The sequence below is a fragment of the Armigeres subalbatus genome, unplaced genomic scaffold (genome assembly GCF_024139115.2).
Source record: "Armigeres subalbatus isolate Guangzhou_Male unplaced genomic scaffold, GZ_Asu_2 Contig750, whole genome shotgun sequence".
Lineage (NCBI taxonomy): Eukaryota > Metazoa > Arthropoda > Insecta > Diptera > Culicidae > Armigeres > Armigeres subalbatus.
The window spans coordinates 256,589-271,767 of NW_026943535.1; the positions used below are offsets into that span (position 1 = coordinate 256,589).

General features: G+C 37.1%; 1 pseudogene; it reads right to left on the reverse strand.

Annotated features, from left to right (window-relative positions):
* Window positions 1–620: 620 nt before the first annotated feature.
* LOC134204617 (polyadenylate-binding protein-like) overlaps window positions 621–15,179 on the reverse strand; it is a 22,792-nt pseudogene continuing 8,233 nt past the window's right edge.

Genomic DNA, 15,179 nt, shown 5'->3' on the forward strand with positions numbered 1-15,179 from the left:
TTCCTGTAAGTATTGTTTTGTAGTGCAATTGCGAAGTATTTTTACGATATCTGCAAAACTTATACGCTGAATGCACTGCTGAGGCAAACAATGATTTTATTTTTTTGTTTTTGTTTATTTTATTATTTTATATTTCGTTTCTTTTATTATTTTATATATTTTCTATTTTTTATTTTTTAACTTTTATATTTGTATATTTCACTTGAATGTTTTGTTCCAAAATCGAAAAAGAAAATATGAATAATGGACATAATAACTTAGCTCAAGTTCGGCTAACTTGCTCAGCTTTGGTAATGTAGATAATACGCAGATTTATAGTGCGAAAAGAATATTTATTGAAGTATCCATTTAATAAAGTGGATTTGCGATATTTATAGAAGCTCATGTTTAGCCTCCTCAGATACAGAATTGGTTCAACAAATTGAATATACTGAAAGGAAGTATCATTTCAGCGAAACACATTTTCTTTGTCAATCTGTCAATCGAAGATTAGATAATTTTGCTTCCATTTCCTACCATCTTTTTGACCATTTTCTTGAAGTCGGAAAATAAAATTGATTCTTACCGGAAGCTTATTATATGTAAGAATATTTAATGCAATATGAATGCACATGCTTTGCTTACGTTGAATGATTACATGTGATGACAAAACGATAAATCCGTGTACGTTTACTGTGTTGAGTTTTCTGTTGATGAGCGTGCAGTACAGCAACGGCTTCATCAACCTTGGCCTTAAGCGATTCGCTATGTTCCAACATGTGAACCAACTCCGGAGTTGTCGATCTCAACAACATTCCAGTGATGTTTACCAGCAATCGAGGGATACATTGGCTCGATTAAGGGAACAGACGTCACCAAGCATCTGCTTTTGTTCAGCAGGTTGAGCTGAGCCAGCTAGATGCAGTGAGAGGCTCTTGTCCTGAAAAAGAATTAAAAACATAATTATACTTATTTCTTGTACAATAGGCAATTTGTATTACCTTTTACAAGGACAGCTTGTTGGAAAACTGGCTGAGCTGCCATTGCACAGCCTGAGTAGGTGGATTACGCATATTCTGTGTGTACTTGTAGTTTGACCGAGCTTGATTGGCTGCCATTTGAGGTGCTACAGGGCGTGCTTGCATATTACCTCCAGCCTGTTGTCCAGTGATTGGACGAGCAGAGTTGCGCATAGCTGGCGAGGCAGCTTGAGCTGCTTGGGCATTCGGAGCTTGCTGTTGATTAGCGCGAACGTTAGTTGCCTGGCGGTACTGATTACCTGCGGTAGCTGCTGCCTGAGCAGGATAGGCTCCACCTGCAGCATGGCAGCAACAGCATTCTGATTAGCATTTTGCACGGAACCATCCTGAGGTGAATTTGGCTAACTTGTTTCGAAAAGAATCGTTGTGGCTGTGAGAGGTTGGTACATACCCGCCATTACCACCAGGTTGAAAGATTTCCATATGCTGCGCGCATATTGGCCATTCGTTGCATATACTGCGAGGCCAAGTGAGCCTTACGATCTTCCTTGCGCAAGTGCAACATACAACGGTTTGCCTTCAGGCGATCACGTCCGTTCATCTCGGTAACAGCCTTGGTAGCTTCCTCGGCAGCAGAAAAGCAAACAATCCAACTTTTGAACGGCCCTCTTCCAACATAACCTTAGCAGATGGTATAGTGCCAAATGGAGAAAACTCTTTGTAACGCTCGTCGTCAATTGAATCATCCAATTCTTGACGTAAAGATTGACACCTTGGAACGAGTGAACGTTCCATTTTCAATTGTTCAAAGCGCGTTTAAGCTCCATTTGACGTTCATTCCTTCTCTGCACGACCTACATATAGAGCCTTTTCATCACCAAGTTCTTCGATTCAGTTCCTGGAACAGAGATATCGCAGATTCAGGATTTTCAAACGCAACAACCCGAATCCTCGACTCTTACCGTCTTTAATCATGACACGATGGCTAGTAATGGTTCCGTACTTCTCAACATTTCTTTTGAGAGTTTCGTCATTCAACTCATCGCCAAAATTTTTCACATACACGTTAGTGAATAACTTAGCTTTCCTCCCAGCTCCTTCACGCTCCTTGCGTGGAATGAATCGACCAACGTATACCTTTTTGGCATTGAGCAACATACCGTTCACCTTTTCGATGGATGTTAGCAGATTCCTCGGTTTCGAAATGTACAAAACCATAGCCTTTTGAATTTCCCTTTTCATCTTGGGCAACTTACAGCTAAGGATATTGCCAAAAGCCGAAAAGTGTCGTATATAGCTTTGTTGTCGATATTCTTATCCAAGTTCTTTATAAAACATTGCCAACTCCAGACTTACGAAGGGATGGATCAGTTGTGACCACATGATACGAATTGGACGTCCTTTGATCAAATCAAAATTACATGGTATCCAACGCACGCTCAGCTAAAAATTAGAAGAAAGGAATAATTATAATTATACCCAAATACTTCTTAGATTGATATAGAATGTATATTTAACAGATGTTTACATAAATATTTAGTATCACACTTAAAAATAGATCTCAGAATGAATTACTGGCAGTGGCTGATTTTCTACTCACCGCATCCACATCCAGGCGCTATCGTATATGCAAATAGCCACATGAGTTAGCGCCGAAATTGTATGGTGAAAGACATCAACTGGGTTTCTCAAATTAGAATTTCATGAAAATATTTAGTACCGTTATGTAAGGAGGTGTCCGCTACTACGCCTACCAAATATTTTTTCGTGAAGTGCTTAATTTTGAGTAGAATCGAAACAGATGCCTTTCGTCTTTTTGTGCCGTATTATTTACGCCTATCCTGCCAATACTCGCATAACAGTCCCATTTGACTTTTCGTCACTTATGAGTTAATCAATGAATAGGGTTTATTTCTAATATGCACATAAGTGAAAAAATACAAATCATGCGTCCTATATTGAAAAGAACTTACATGACCTGATTGCACAAAGTCTAAACAATGTTTAAATCAACTAAATCGCTTCACGGTAATACGACCGAATGATGATTGAACAACTCAGCAAAATTTCAATAAGATACGATGATGTTTCTATTTATTAGATTTTTAAAGTTTCTATGGATATGGAAGAAGCGATTTGAAACTCAAAGGCTATTATCTCAGTATGGAAAATCTAAGGGTTATACAACTCGATTCTGTTTTTACACGGATTGTTTTGCACGGTCGTCAAAAATCCCAATCAAAATTTGGAAAGTTGCTCCATTTTGCATGATTCATAAAACTTTTTTACACGGATTTTCAAATTTTGAATCAGAACTTTTTGAACGCATCCCCAGTAAAAGGAATCGGAGTATACAAGATACGTCCGCCAGACGTTAACTAAAGTGGACAATGAAATTTCGGACATATTAAAACTTCGGACGCTTCAATTCGTATGGAAAATTTTTGAAATATTCGTCGAAATGTTTCATCAAGTTGATCAAGGACTCTGATTTGGCTTACATTACTAAGTAGCTCTATTCTGTAATGATATAATTGAAGGTGACGAAACCTGAGCTATCCAGTCAGAGTTATTTGCAACTAAGGTAACCAACTTGATTTGGACCCTCCTCCTCCTGGTTACATTTTTCTGATTTCTGAACTAAAACAATGCTCGCTGCTAATTCCCCTTGCCTTCAGGAAATTAATATTGTTCAGCATGTTTCACTGGTTTCCGAGCGAAAAGCGATATTTAGATGAAATTTCGAGGAAATTAGTTTGTTCAAGAAGGCAAGCGTTACAATGCGTTACGCTTAAAAGTAACATCACTGAAAATCTAGAACGTACACATAAGTTTTGTTCGAAATTGTGAATTTGAAACGCAGGAATCTTCTCATGATGCAGTAAGCCAGTGAAAGATGAGACTTGGCTTCGGCTCAATTCGACCAGGGTAAATCAGAAATGGAAAATTTTACTGATTTATCAATATAACTCATTTCAAATTTCTATTTCATAACTAAGACTTTTATCTTTGAAATGTGTCATTTCTGCCCATATCGAACCTGTATTTCAATATATAAGCATATACTGAATGCACTTCCTCTAGGGGTCCAAATGGACAGTTACCTAGCAGACCCGACGAACTTTGTTTCGCCTAAATTAATCTATTCTCCGATTAGTTAGCATAGCATAGCATACTTCGTAGTTGGATACTGTGATACTCATGTTTTTCTTTTGAAATCCTTTTGCAGTTGCTATCAGAAATCAAGATAGGTGGTGTCCTTGATTTCAATCTAGGAAAAAATCACAAAAGCATGAGGATTACTACTCCTACGCCCATCTTCACCGAATAATTGGGAGGGGAAGAAAGTGTTGATGTAATACTTACTTAACGAGAGGCCTACGACTCAGCGACACCCTCATGGTACCATGGGTTGGATATTGGGAAGGTATTCGTTGGGTCAGATTTGCCTGTAGCTGACAATGTGACCGTGGTAGATCTTACACTCGTAACACACACGCAAAGGTTGTTAATTTATTCTGATTAGTTCCCGAGTTATGCAAAATGTGGCTTCATTTGGGGAGCCCCTTTCTAGAAGGGTGAGGGTTTGAACCACCACAGAAACATATTTTTCCTTCCAAAACCTCCATGCCAAATTTGGTTCCATTCGCTTTTAATAATTTTCGAATGAGTAATGAATTGTGTTCATTTTGTGTAGCCCCCTTTTCCAAATGAGGGGAGGAGTCTCGACCATCTCGACCGACCCCCAAAATCAATGCATACAAGACACATCCACGCACTTCTACACCAAGGGACCAACATTTCAAATCAAAAATTAGGATCCAATATCTAAGACATCGAAAACACATATTGAATTACAGAAAACATTTTATCCACTGAAAAATGTTTTGGGAGCATGTTTAATAGCCAATCAAAGCAGTCGCGTAATCTGAAAAGTGACGTATACGCCATTTTCCCAAACATGGTGTTACCGAGTACCACTATCGCGCTCTTTTAACAGAAAAATGGAAAACATGCATGTTTTAAAATGGCCATTGTCACTTTCCAGATTACGGCAGAGTAGCAGACTTTAGTATGAAAAAAGACTCCTAATCATTTTTTTACAAATGGCTCCATCGTACCTGTTTGAGTGCAAATGTTTAGTGAATAATGTAATTGCACCAGTATTTTAATGACCTTTTGTGTATATTGATTAGCTTCAAAAATTTTAGTTTCATAAATATTTGTACTTTAAAACAGTAACATTGAAATGATGTCGTTACAAAAATAGTGGTATAATTGATGCTATACAAAAGTAAAATATTAGAAAATAATATTTCGATTCTCTAGTACTCGTCAAGAGCTTTTCATTATAATATCCAAATCGGAATATTTTTCTTGAAGTTACACTAGGATACAAAATATGGTGTAACGTTACGCGAATTGAATGTGCTTCTGAAATAAGGATAGAAAGCTTTCGGTTTATTGATACAGTATCACAATGCTTAGAAATTTAGAAAAGTTTCTTTTAAGTAAATTAGGGCTTGTACATGTATAGCTTAACAAATTAGGATGTATTACGGTATGTGTCATTTGAGAACTGTCCATACTACAAAAATGGTTTAACATACAAAACGTTACGGAGTGGTGGGTAATCACGAATGTTTGATGTGTGTAGGACTCATTGGGTCGCCCATTAATGTCACGTGAAACTGACTTCTCTCTTTCCACGCAATAGGGGAGAGAAGACCACCAGCTGTCATCGAAAGAAAAAGTAGAATCATTGAAATTTCATACGGTGGGTATAGAATGAAGTTTATTTTTGTTATAAACAAAAATTAAGACGTTTCAAAAAATCTTGGAACCACAAAAATGAACATGATATCTCGAATTTATTTTGAATAAGCAGTTAATGCTTAAGATTGTTGAATTTCTAACCCACAAACTAAAATTGTTTGGCAAAAAAATTCTATAACGTTCTAGAGACATTTTAATTTCATTTTCTATATCATGCCATGTCAAGTTTCCAAGGTTCTACTTTTTCTCTAAATTTTTCCACTGATGAAGGAACCTCCCCATGCACTCATATGAGTAAACGTAACGCAAACAGGTTGCTCTCGAACACGGTTTTCTTCTACCATGTCACGAACCGTCAAACTTGTTTGTGGATGCTAAGTATGAATAATTTTTTCAATGATTTGTTCATTTGAAAGTCTTCGTTTGATGAAACGTTACGAGCCGCAATCATGTTTTCTATACAAGTTTTATCTTGATTTCTTAACCCGTTTCGTGTGACCTAGAAATCAAAATTGAAATAACCGGTGTTGGCTTATTTATCGTCCGATTGCCATGAAATTTTATCATGTCTTTTTTGGTACATGATTGATTTGACTCATGGTGCCAATCCGGTCGATTTATTTAGGGGGTCCTGGTCAGGTGCAGTTAAAACAGGCTCATTTTTTAAACCATTGATAAATGAACGAAAGTGCTCAGAATGTTGATGACAACGTGGTCAATCATCATTGACCGCATCAGAAGTCACTTTGATACAATTGGATCACCAGGACGGTTGTAGGTCACGCCCAGAATACCAATCCAGAATCAGTTCCCCAGATGGTATTTCCGAATTCCATTTCCCAGAACGACCAATTCTCAGAATGATATTCCTGAATGTACTATTTCCCGAAAACGAAATCTAGAATGACCCTGAAACAAAACCAGAATGACCTCGTTCTCAGAAAAGATATCAGTCTAAAAACATATGTTTCCGCTGTCATCTTTAACTTAGAAAAGCCAGATACTATACTTCTATTCAAAAATACTTATATTGAGCACGCATTTCCTGAATAAGGCAAAACGACATATAAGGCCTCTTTAAGCACATCATTTGCTGAAATGGAGCCCATTTGCATTTGTTTGATTAACACATATATATAAAGGAGCTTATACTATTTCATATATATTCGTGTTATATTGGAGAAGATATGGCATAATGCTTGTTATAATGCCATTTAGCATATTAAATGTAAAGGGCGTTTGACATTATTTAAATTGTAGCTCATTTTGGTAATAATGAACATTTGGAATATTCGTTGAAAAGTATCAAATGCAATGGTCGTAAAGAATATATGATTTCCATTCTTAGAAGTAGATGACACCTTCTTTAAGTATGCGTTTGCCCAGAAAGTCAAACGAGTAGATAACTACTTCTTCAAAAGGTATGCATTTTGCGGAAAAGTTAAAAAATAAATGCCTAATTTTAGTACGCATTTGCCGAGATAATGCAAGAGTAGATGACTCTTCTTAAAGTATGCGTTTGCCCGAAAAAAGGCAAACGAGTAGATAATACTTCTTCAAAAGTATGCATTGCCCGGAAAAGGCAAAAGACTAAATGACTCATTTTTTTAAGGGTACGCATTTGCCGGATAATGCAAAAGGTAGATAACCTTCTTTAAAAGTATGCATTTGCCCTAAAAAGGCAAGAGTAGATGACTTCTTTAAAGCATGCATTTGCCTGAAAAGGCAAAAGAGTAAATGACCGCTTCTAGTACGCTTTCTTCCGAAAGAAGGCAGAAGACTAGAAGATCGCAAAAGTCGAAATGTATATGATTTCTTTCACCATACGAACCGAATAAGATAAATGACCTGATGATTCCACCTTCAAAGCTCACGATTGCTCTTATAACGAGAAAGCATGCATCGCATTTGGTTGGAAGAAATGAGTAGATCATTCTTCCATTCAAATTAAGCATTTGGACAGTTTTTTTCTAAAATTACATTTTTCTGGAGGCAATTAGCAAATCATTTCTTCATTTAAAAAATTAAATTTAAATTTACCCAGTATTAGCTTTTGCCTAGAGTTTTATGAATTTTTCAATTTGTATGCCAATGTCATTATACCAAATGGTCGTTATGCTAAATGTCTCTAAAATCATTACTGACTATTTTTCTTGTCAAACGGTCGTTATGTCAATGGTTTTTATGCAATGCGCATAATTCCAAACGCACTTATACCAAATGGACTTATGCCAAACGAGTAGCCCCGTTCATATTTAGTATTAATACGAAGTTTTTTTGTGGTATTTAGTTGGCCGCGTGCGGTAGTGGCCGCGTTGCGGTAGTGATCACAGGGACCTGGTTGCCTCAGGGCAGTAGACAAGTTTCGATTTGCTCCAAAACCATCTTGCGACAGTCAAACTCGATTTTGAAAGATAAGCTCACTAGATGAGCATTTCAGACGTTTTACACACATTGGTCACGGCCGGAAGTGTTCTCGGGAACCTGGTTTCCACAGGGAACCGGACAAATTTCGAGTAACTTGCGACATATCAAACTCCATGATTTTGAAGGACAGGCACAATAGATGAGTTTTGAGAATTATTCAATATTATTATTCAATAATAAAAATACTTTCTGGGTTACTGTGATGGTCCTTTCAAATAGCTACTCAAGGATTTTCTATTCCACATCTCGATATATCCATGAGTCGACGGTCCCTTCAATATCGACTCAAGGAGGTTTTACTGCATACAGTTTTCACTGTACAGCTAGATAATTTTCTTGGTTCATGATTTTGAAAAACAAGCTCTATAGATAAATTTTTGATAATTTTTGGACATGTTGGCCACGTCCGAAAGTGTTCATGGGAAAGTGCACATTTTGATTAGCTCAGAAATCTATCTTGCTACGAATCAAACTTTATGATTTTGAAAGTCAAACAAGATGAATTTTGAGAGCTTCAGATACATTGACCACATCGACTGTTTTGACTTTGTTTTTTCATGTTATGCAATTTATTATTTCGTAAAATGGGTTTCAGGCAAACATAAATTTGGATGGATGGATCTGTCTCCAGTTAGCCTTCCGAGAAAAGGCGTGGTTGCCAATTTGTCAAAAATGTTTTATAGGCCTTTAGTTTCTCAAAACATCCTTGCCAAATTCAAATCAGTAGTATTGATCTACCCGATCAACCAAGCCCGGACAATCTTACCCGGCAGAAGGCATGAACAGAATAACAAAACATGATATGGACTTGATTGATATAAGAGAAAAGAACAGCCAACAATATCAAGAAATTTGCACCGAAATATCATTTCAATATCGAAATATGTTTTGATAAGAACAAACCAATAGCATGATATTGATTACTTTTACAAATAGTAGTTGATCTCCTCATGATGTTTTAGGGCAAATTTAGATATTTTCGTCTGATCTTTTATCTCTTATATCAATCATGTCCATATCTCATTTTGCTATCTTATCAAGATTTGATATTATTGAGCTATTTTCGTCTACTCGGGTATCCATGCATCGTTGAATATCCCAGCAGATCCATTTAGCCGATAGTATTTCACTCATTATTTTTACAAGCGGTTACAGGTCTTTTCGGTTGTTCAAAACGTCCTTGAGTTCAGAACATGTGATCTAGTTGCTCAACCAAGTCCTGAAAGATGTACCTGTGTATCGCTAAACATCCCACAGATCCGTCGAGCCGTTAGAATGGTCACACTTTTACAACTTCTACAAGTATTCTCTGTTATCTAAAATGTCCTGGAGTTCCGAACATGTAATCTACCCGTTCAACCAAGTCCTAAATGATATATCCAAGTACGCTTCACAACATTCCAGCAGTCCCATCGAGCTGGTAGAATATCACTTAATTCTTTACGTTACAGTGGACTTCCGTGAGTTGATGTTCTAAGACTCGATATCGAATCGTTGGAACAAATGATGCATACAAAATATTTTCACGGTTACTTTATAGTCTTTTCGAACAATTTTCCAAGAATTTCGTTCCACATCTCAATTCCGACTTTATTACATATTATCATATCATATTACTCTTCAAAACGTCATGCATTTCAGATCATTTGACTACCGATTTTCAAACGAGCAATGGGTAATGTCTTCAACATAACCGCGAATAGATTGTAGGACTTGTATAAACGTAGCGTATTTACATTTAACTTCTAACTTTTGATCTATGGAGTTTGATTATAGTATTGATATTGATATTGATATTGAAAACGACAACTTCCATGCTGTGTAGAATTATTAGCAATTTGTTTATTCAAACTTCTGGAAATAAAATCAGTAATTAAATACATAATTAGAATTGCTTTTTTCTAACATTGAGTCCTTATTTACTCAAGCAAATGTGGGCATCATATATTTATTGATGATAGTATTGGAAGTTAAAAATTCTATTTATAAAATTTTCAAACTTAGGGCAAAATGAGCTATTTTGGGGAACATCCCGTTTTCCCAACAAAGAAATACAGACACCACTTTCGTTGCTTCTTTTTGCTAACTATTGTGCTTACTGCTGAAAAAATTACAACAATAAGAAATAAGTCAAGGAGCAGTAGCTCTACTAAAATGGAGGAGGTACTGCTAATACATCAACGAAAAATTATTAAATGTTTTGATTCCAAACTCCGAGTCTACGTCAAATTTAATAATCAATTTCTCGAAAATGAAAACAAAAGAATAAGATAATGTTTATTTAAATATTCTTCAAAATTATTTTTGCGGACTTTTAAAAGATTTACTATAATGCAGCGAAATTTTCTTATCTAAAATAGATATTAACACCATTGCTGGTTTGTGCATCTTTAATTGCTAATGCCTTCTGCAAATAAATGAAAGTAATTATTTTAATCCATTTTTTTTATTTTCATCAGTGTCCACTTTTCGGAATGCAGACCAAATCTCTAACTTTCTTCTTCCTATACACCACTGCTGCCCTCGCTGCCTCAGCCATCATCGGCCTCAGCCATGAGCTCCGAGCGATGCGATGGCGATTGCATCCATCGCAACCGACACCACTGCATCCGACCATCATTACACAGAATGACAAAAAAATGCGCCCACTCATGCATATTCGGATCCACCGGCAGTTCTACCGCGACTGCATGCTGTCGCTGTAGATAAATAGCAAACGAACGAACGAACGAACGAAACGAAAATGCGAGCAAAAGCACGTCAGTACGCGCTGCTGTCACATATTGTAATGATTCGCACACGGCAGGCACTGCTTCTTTATACACAAAGAAAATCTTTCGTTAAACCCGAAGGACCGTCACATACCGCATTCTGAGTGTCCGTGTTAGGGAATACACGGATTGGTTACATATGAAATTTCTTACTGGCTTTGACAAGAATTGAATTTTCACAGCTTAACGTTAATAATATTAAGTTTCAATGAAATAGGCAAATGGTGGAAGGTCCGAGTCGATTGATATATAAATCTTAAAAATCCATCGAAAGATAAAGGCGCTAGTAGACTTCAAATCTTCCCTTCCAGCGTAACGCTCGATTTCCAAAAATCTAAATGACACCAGTATAGTAAAGAAGAGACGTAAGTCCTACGTCAAAACGGCTTTGACCTATCCAATGATCCAACTTATAAATGATGTTAGATACTGACATCTTAGTGAAACCATTTAGCTTATATGACTTCAATCATCACTAGCTAGAACCATTGCAGGCCTTTATGGATTGCCAGCTAAAATATTCGACCGATCGTATTGTTTTATAATCGTCAGAGTCGTTATACGCCTCAACAAAAAGTCCGCAGCTAAATTGCTCGACACAAACACCTCTTAGTTATTCTGCATCTAATAGATATCTTGATCTTATGTCCAAGATAATTTTGAACTCTGAACATCTTTTCTTCTTCTTCTTTGCTATGGCTCTACATTCCAAATGAACTTCACCGGCTTTTTCAATCTTAGATTCTTATTAACATTTCCTTTATTGAATTCAAGATAAAAATTTTTCAAAACGGCCTATCGCTTTGCAAACAAAGATTCAAAGTAGAGGACCTCACCTACCTATTGGTGGTGTTGGTTTGCGTGGAGAGGACTATCAGATTCGTCAAATCGTCGTTTGAATCTTTGCTTTCAAGAACAATCAGCGTTTGAGTAATTTCTTGAAATAACTTTATGACCATTACTTGAGTATGTATCTTGAGCTAAGTACAAAGGGAACGCTAATGCCCAGGGAATCTAGAACAAGCTTTCCAAACGGAAAATATTCTGACCGACCGGATCTAACCATGACACCCGTATTCCAGAAAATTGTGTTTACATTATCGCCTGATATTCCAAAGACATTGCAAAACTTTGATTGATTAACTGGTAGATACCGGAAGCTGAACTCGATGAATGTTTTGGAGTACCTTGAATATCCAAATTCAAGAAATTAGTTTGATGGTGCGCACATGTTATTAAACTATGTTAAGGTACATATGATGTTGGAGGACCATTTACGAGTTATTGTCCTAGATTTGTCCGGCACGGAATTACTTGGAACGTTTGGAACTACCTTGACCATCAGAGAAAACTGGTTTAAATTATGCGCATGTGCCTATGGACGCAGATTGGGTATATGACGTGATGTATGACTTGCCATGCTTGGTTGTGTTGGTAGATACCGTGGGTTGCAATTCGAAAACGTTTTGGAAACCTTGACATCTCTTATAGAAAAACTATCGCTGTTCAACGATCAAGATACTAAAACTTGATTGAGTGTTCAAATTTATTAAACTATGTGTTATAGGATCCAAATATTTCAGATTCATCACAAACTGTCGAAGCAAAATTCTTTCCAGGTTTTGATATCTAGGTCTTCAGGTCAAACTTGACTTCGAATATTTTCCCGGTACCGACATTCTGGTAAAGCATTTTTGCTGAAGAACTGGGGACCTAAGCTCTCTTCAGTAGTTTTTCTGCCTAATCTCAAACGCTGGGCATATACCTATCCGTCCTGAAAGAAGCGGTTTAAGGGTCAACAACATTTATGCAAACTTATTGTTATGTTATCAAGCGACTGCCACCTTATCTTAGGGAACGCTTCTTAGATTGACGTCACGCGGAGGAGAGGAAGGAGGGTTTCAAAGCATGTACTACTGATATCAATTTATATGAAATTTCACTACAAATAGTGACAATGAATGAGTGAGGGATTGACAAGCTAATTTTCCGTAAGATCATTTATGGACGATTTCCTTACATCCTCCCTTGCGTGAACTCAACCAGTCACCATTGATGATAAATATATATTTCTCTTGTCTTTTCACTAAACCTTTCCACGCACTAGCAGTTTACGTGGCTTATGGACAGTCTTTAGCATTTTAAAATGTTAGAACCTAAAAATCTCACACTTTCAGCAATAATGCATGCTTTTACTTAGAATTTTAGCTTAAAAATCGTCGAAAATGGTGTTCCGATTTTGTCCTTGTCCCTCACACTGGACCGTGTTGATAAAACGGAATATACCTGCTTAGCTAAGCTTTCATCGATGTATAATATTCAAAATAGGTGAGTTACAAACCCAGCGTAAAATATTTTTCAAAGAACATCAGATGGCGTGCAAATTCAATAACTTAATGCTTCTATTTTTCATTGCAAATTGAGAATACACTCTTCCTCTTTTCACGATATGCTGATCTCATACGTGGTTGAGAAATTTGGAGTTATGATGTTTTGGTAGTTTCAATTGACAAAAACGAGGCGGTTCTTAAAATGATTTCGTGAATAATCTAACGAGGGTTCATCTTTCAAGAATTTAATCCTCGGATCCAATATACATCACAAAGCATTCGAAAGAATATAAATTTAGGCATTTTTAGAACCTCGTGCAAATAGTGGCCCGCTTTCTAAGGAGAATTACCTCAATATACATAAACATACTGGGCAGTAGAAGCTTTAATTAATATCTGCGTAAATGTTAATAGAACACTAAGTTGAAAAGCCAGACCAAGTTCCAGTTGGAGTGTAGAGCCAAGAAGAAGAAGAAGATATGATGAATTAGTGCTCCAGGAAACGTTTTTTCGAACGTGGAAATGAGTTCAAAAACTCTCAATAGCCGCTTCACTGCTGGGTTTGTCGTCTAAATAATGAATTCTTGATGTATCGCAAAATAGGTTTCGTATTAACTAAGAATCCTCCAATTCCTTGAGAGAACCAGGCTGCGAGGGAACACTCCTATGGCCGATATGGTCAAAGGTTCAAATTAATCTATTTATGACCTGTCTTTTCAAAAGTCATGGAGTTCGATACGTCGCAAATTAGGATATGGCGCTATGGTGTTAGTTTGCCTACTTCAATTCAAGCGAATCAGGTCTTTGACTTCGGATTTGGATTCAGGGTTCTCTGAACGTTTTCGAACGGTTTGTCTGTTTGAAATGTCGCGAGTTTCGGTGCTAATCTATTTGTCCCTTCCTTGAGGAACCTGTTTCTCTGAAGATCACTTCGGATGTGGCGTCAATGTGTCCAAAATCTTCAAAACTCCAATTGAGCTGTCTAAAATCATGGGTTGATATAATCGCAAGATGGGTTTAACGATGCTAATCAAATTTGTCCACTTCCTTGAGGTACCAGGCTTAGGAATCCTTGGCGGGCCAATGTACCAACTACCTCTCAAAACTCAATCATTGAATCTGTGTTTCTTCAAAATCATGGAGTTTGATATGTGCAAGATGGGTTTCAGTGCTAATCAAAGGAAATTTCTCACTTCTGAGGGAACCAGGTTCCTGGGATACACTTCCCGGATGTAGCTCAATTTTCAAACTCCTCAAAAACTCATCTATGTGAATTGTCTTTCAAAATTCATGGGTGTGAGTATGTCGCAAGACCCAGTGTTTAGAACCATTTGAAAGTGTCCACACTACCCAGGAACCAGGTTCCCGGAACATCTGAACCACATGTCCTAGGTGATCCAATTCAGATAAAACTAACTCTGTATGATGTGGTCGCGTGATGATTGACTCACGTCTGCTCACATTCTGCACATTGCTGTTCATTTATCATGGTTTAAAAAAATGACCTCGTTTTGACTGCAACCTAACCCCAACCCACATAAATAAATCCGGACGGATTGGTGCCATAATAAATCAAGCGTCAGTACATAAAATAGACATGATGAGCCTTCTTCCCTGAAAATTTCGTGGCAATCGGACGCAACTGAGCCTCACTACCGGGTATTTCAATTTTGACTTAACATAGGTACCAAATGGGTACATATTTTAACTTGTGACTAAAGTATACACGTAAAGGCTATAGGATCACTCCAAAAATCAAACTTTGATAGTAGCCGGAGACCCGGTTATATTATTACTGTCGACTCATTGACGAATTGAGTATGTCTGCTTGTATGTGTGTTGTGACAAAATGTAGAGACATCACTTTGATATTAGCATTATTCACTTACTCGCAACAAGTTGAGCAATACGTAACT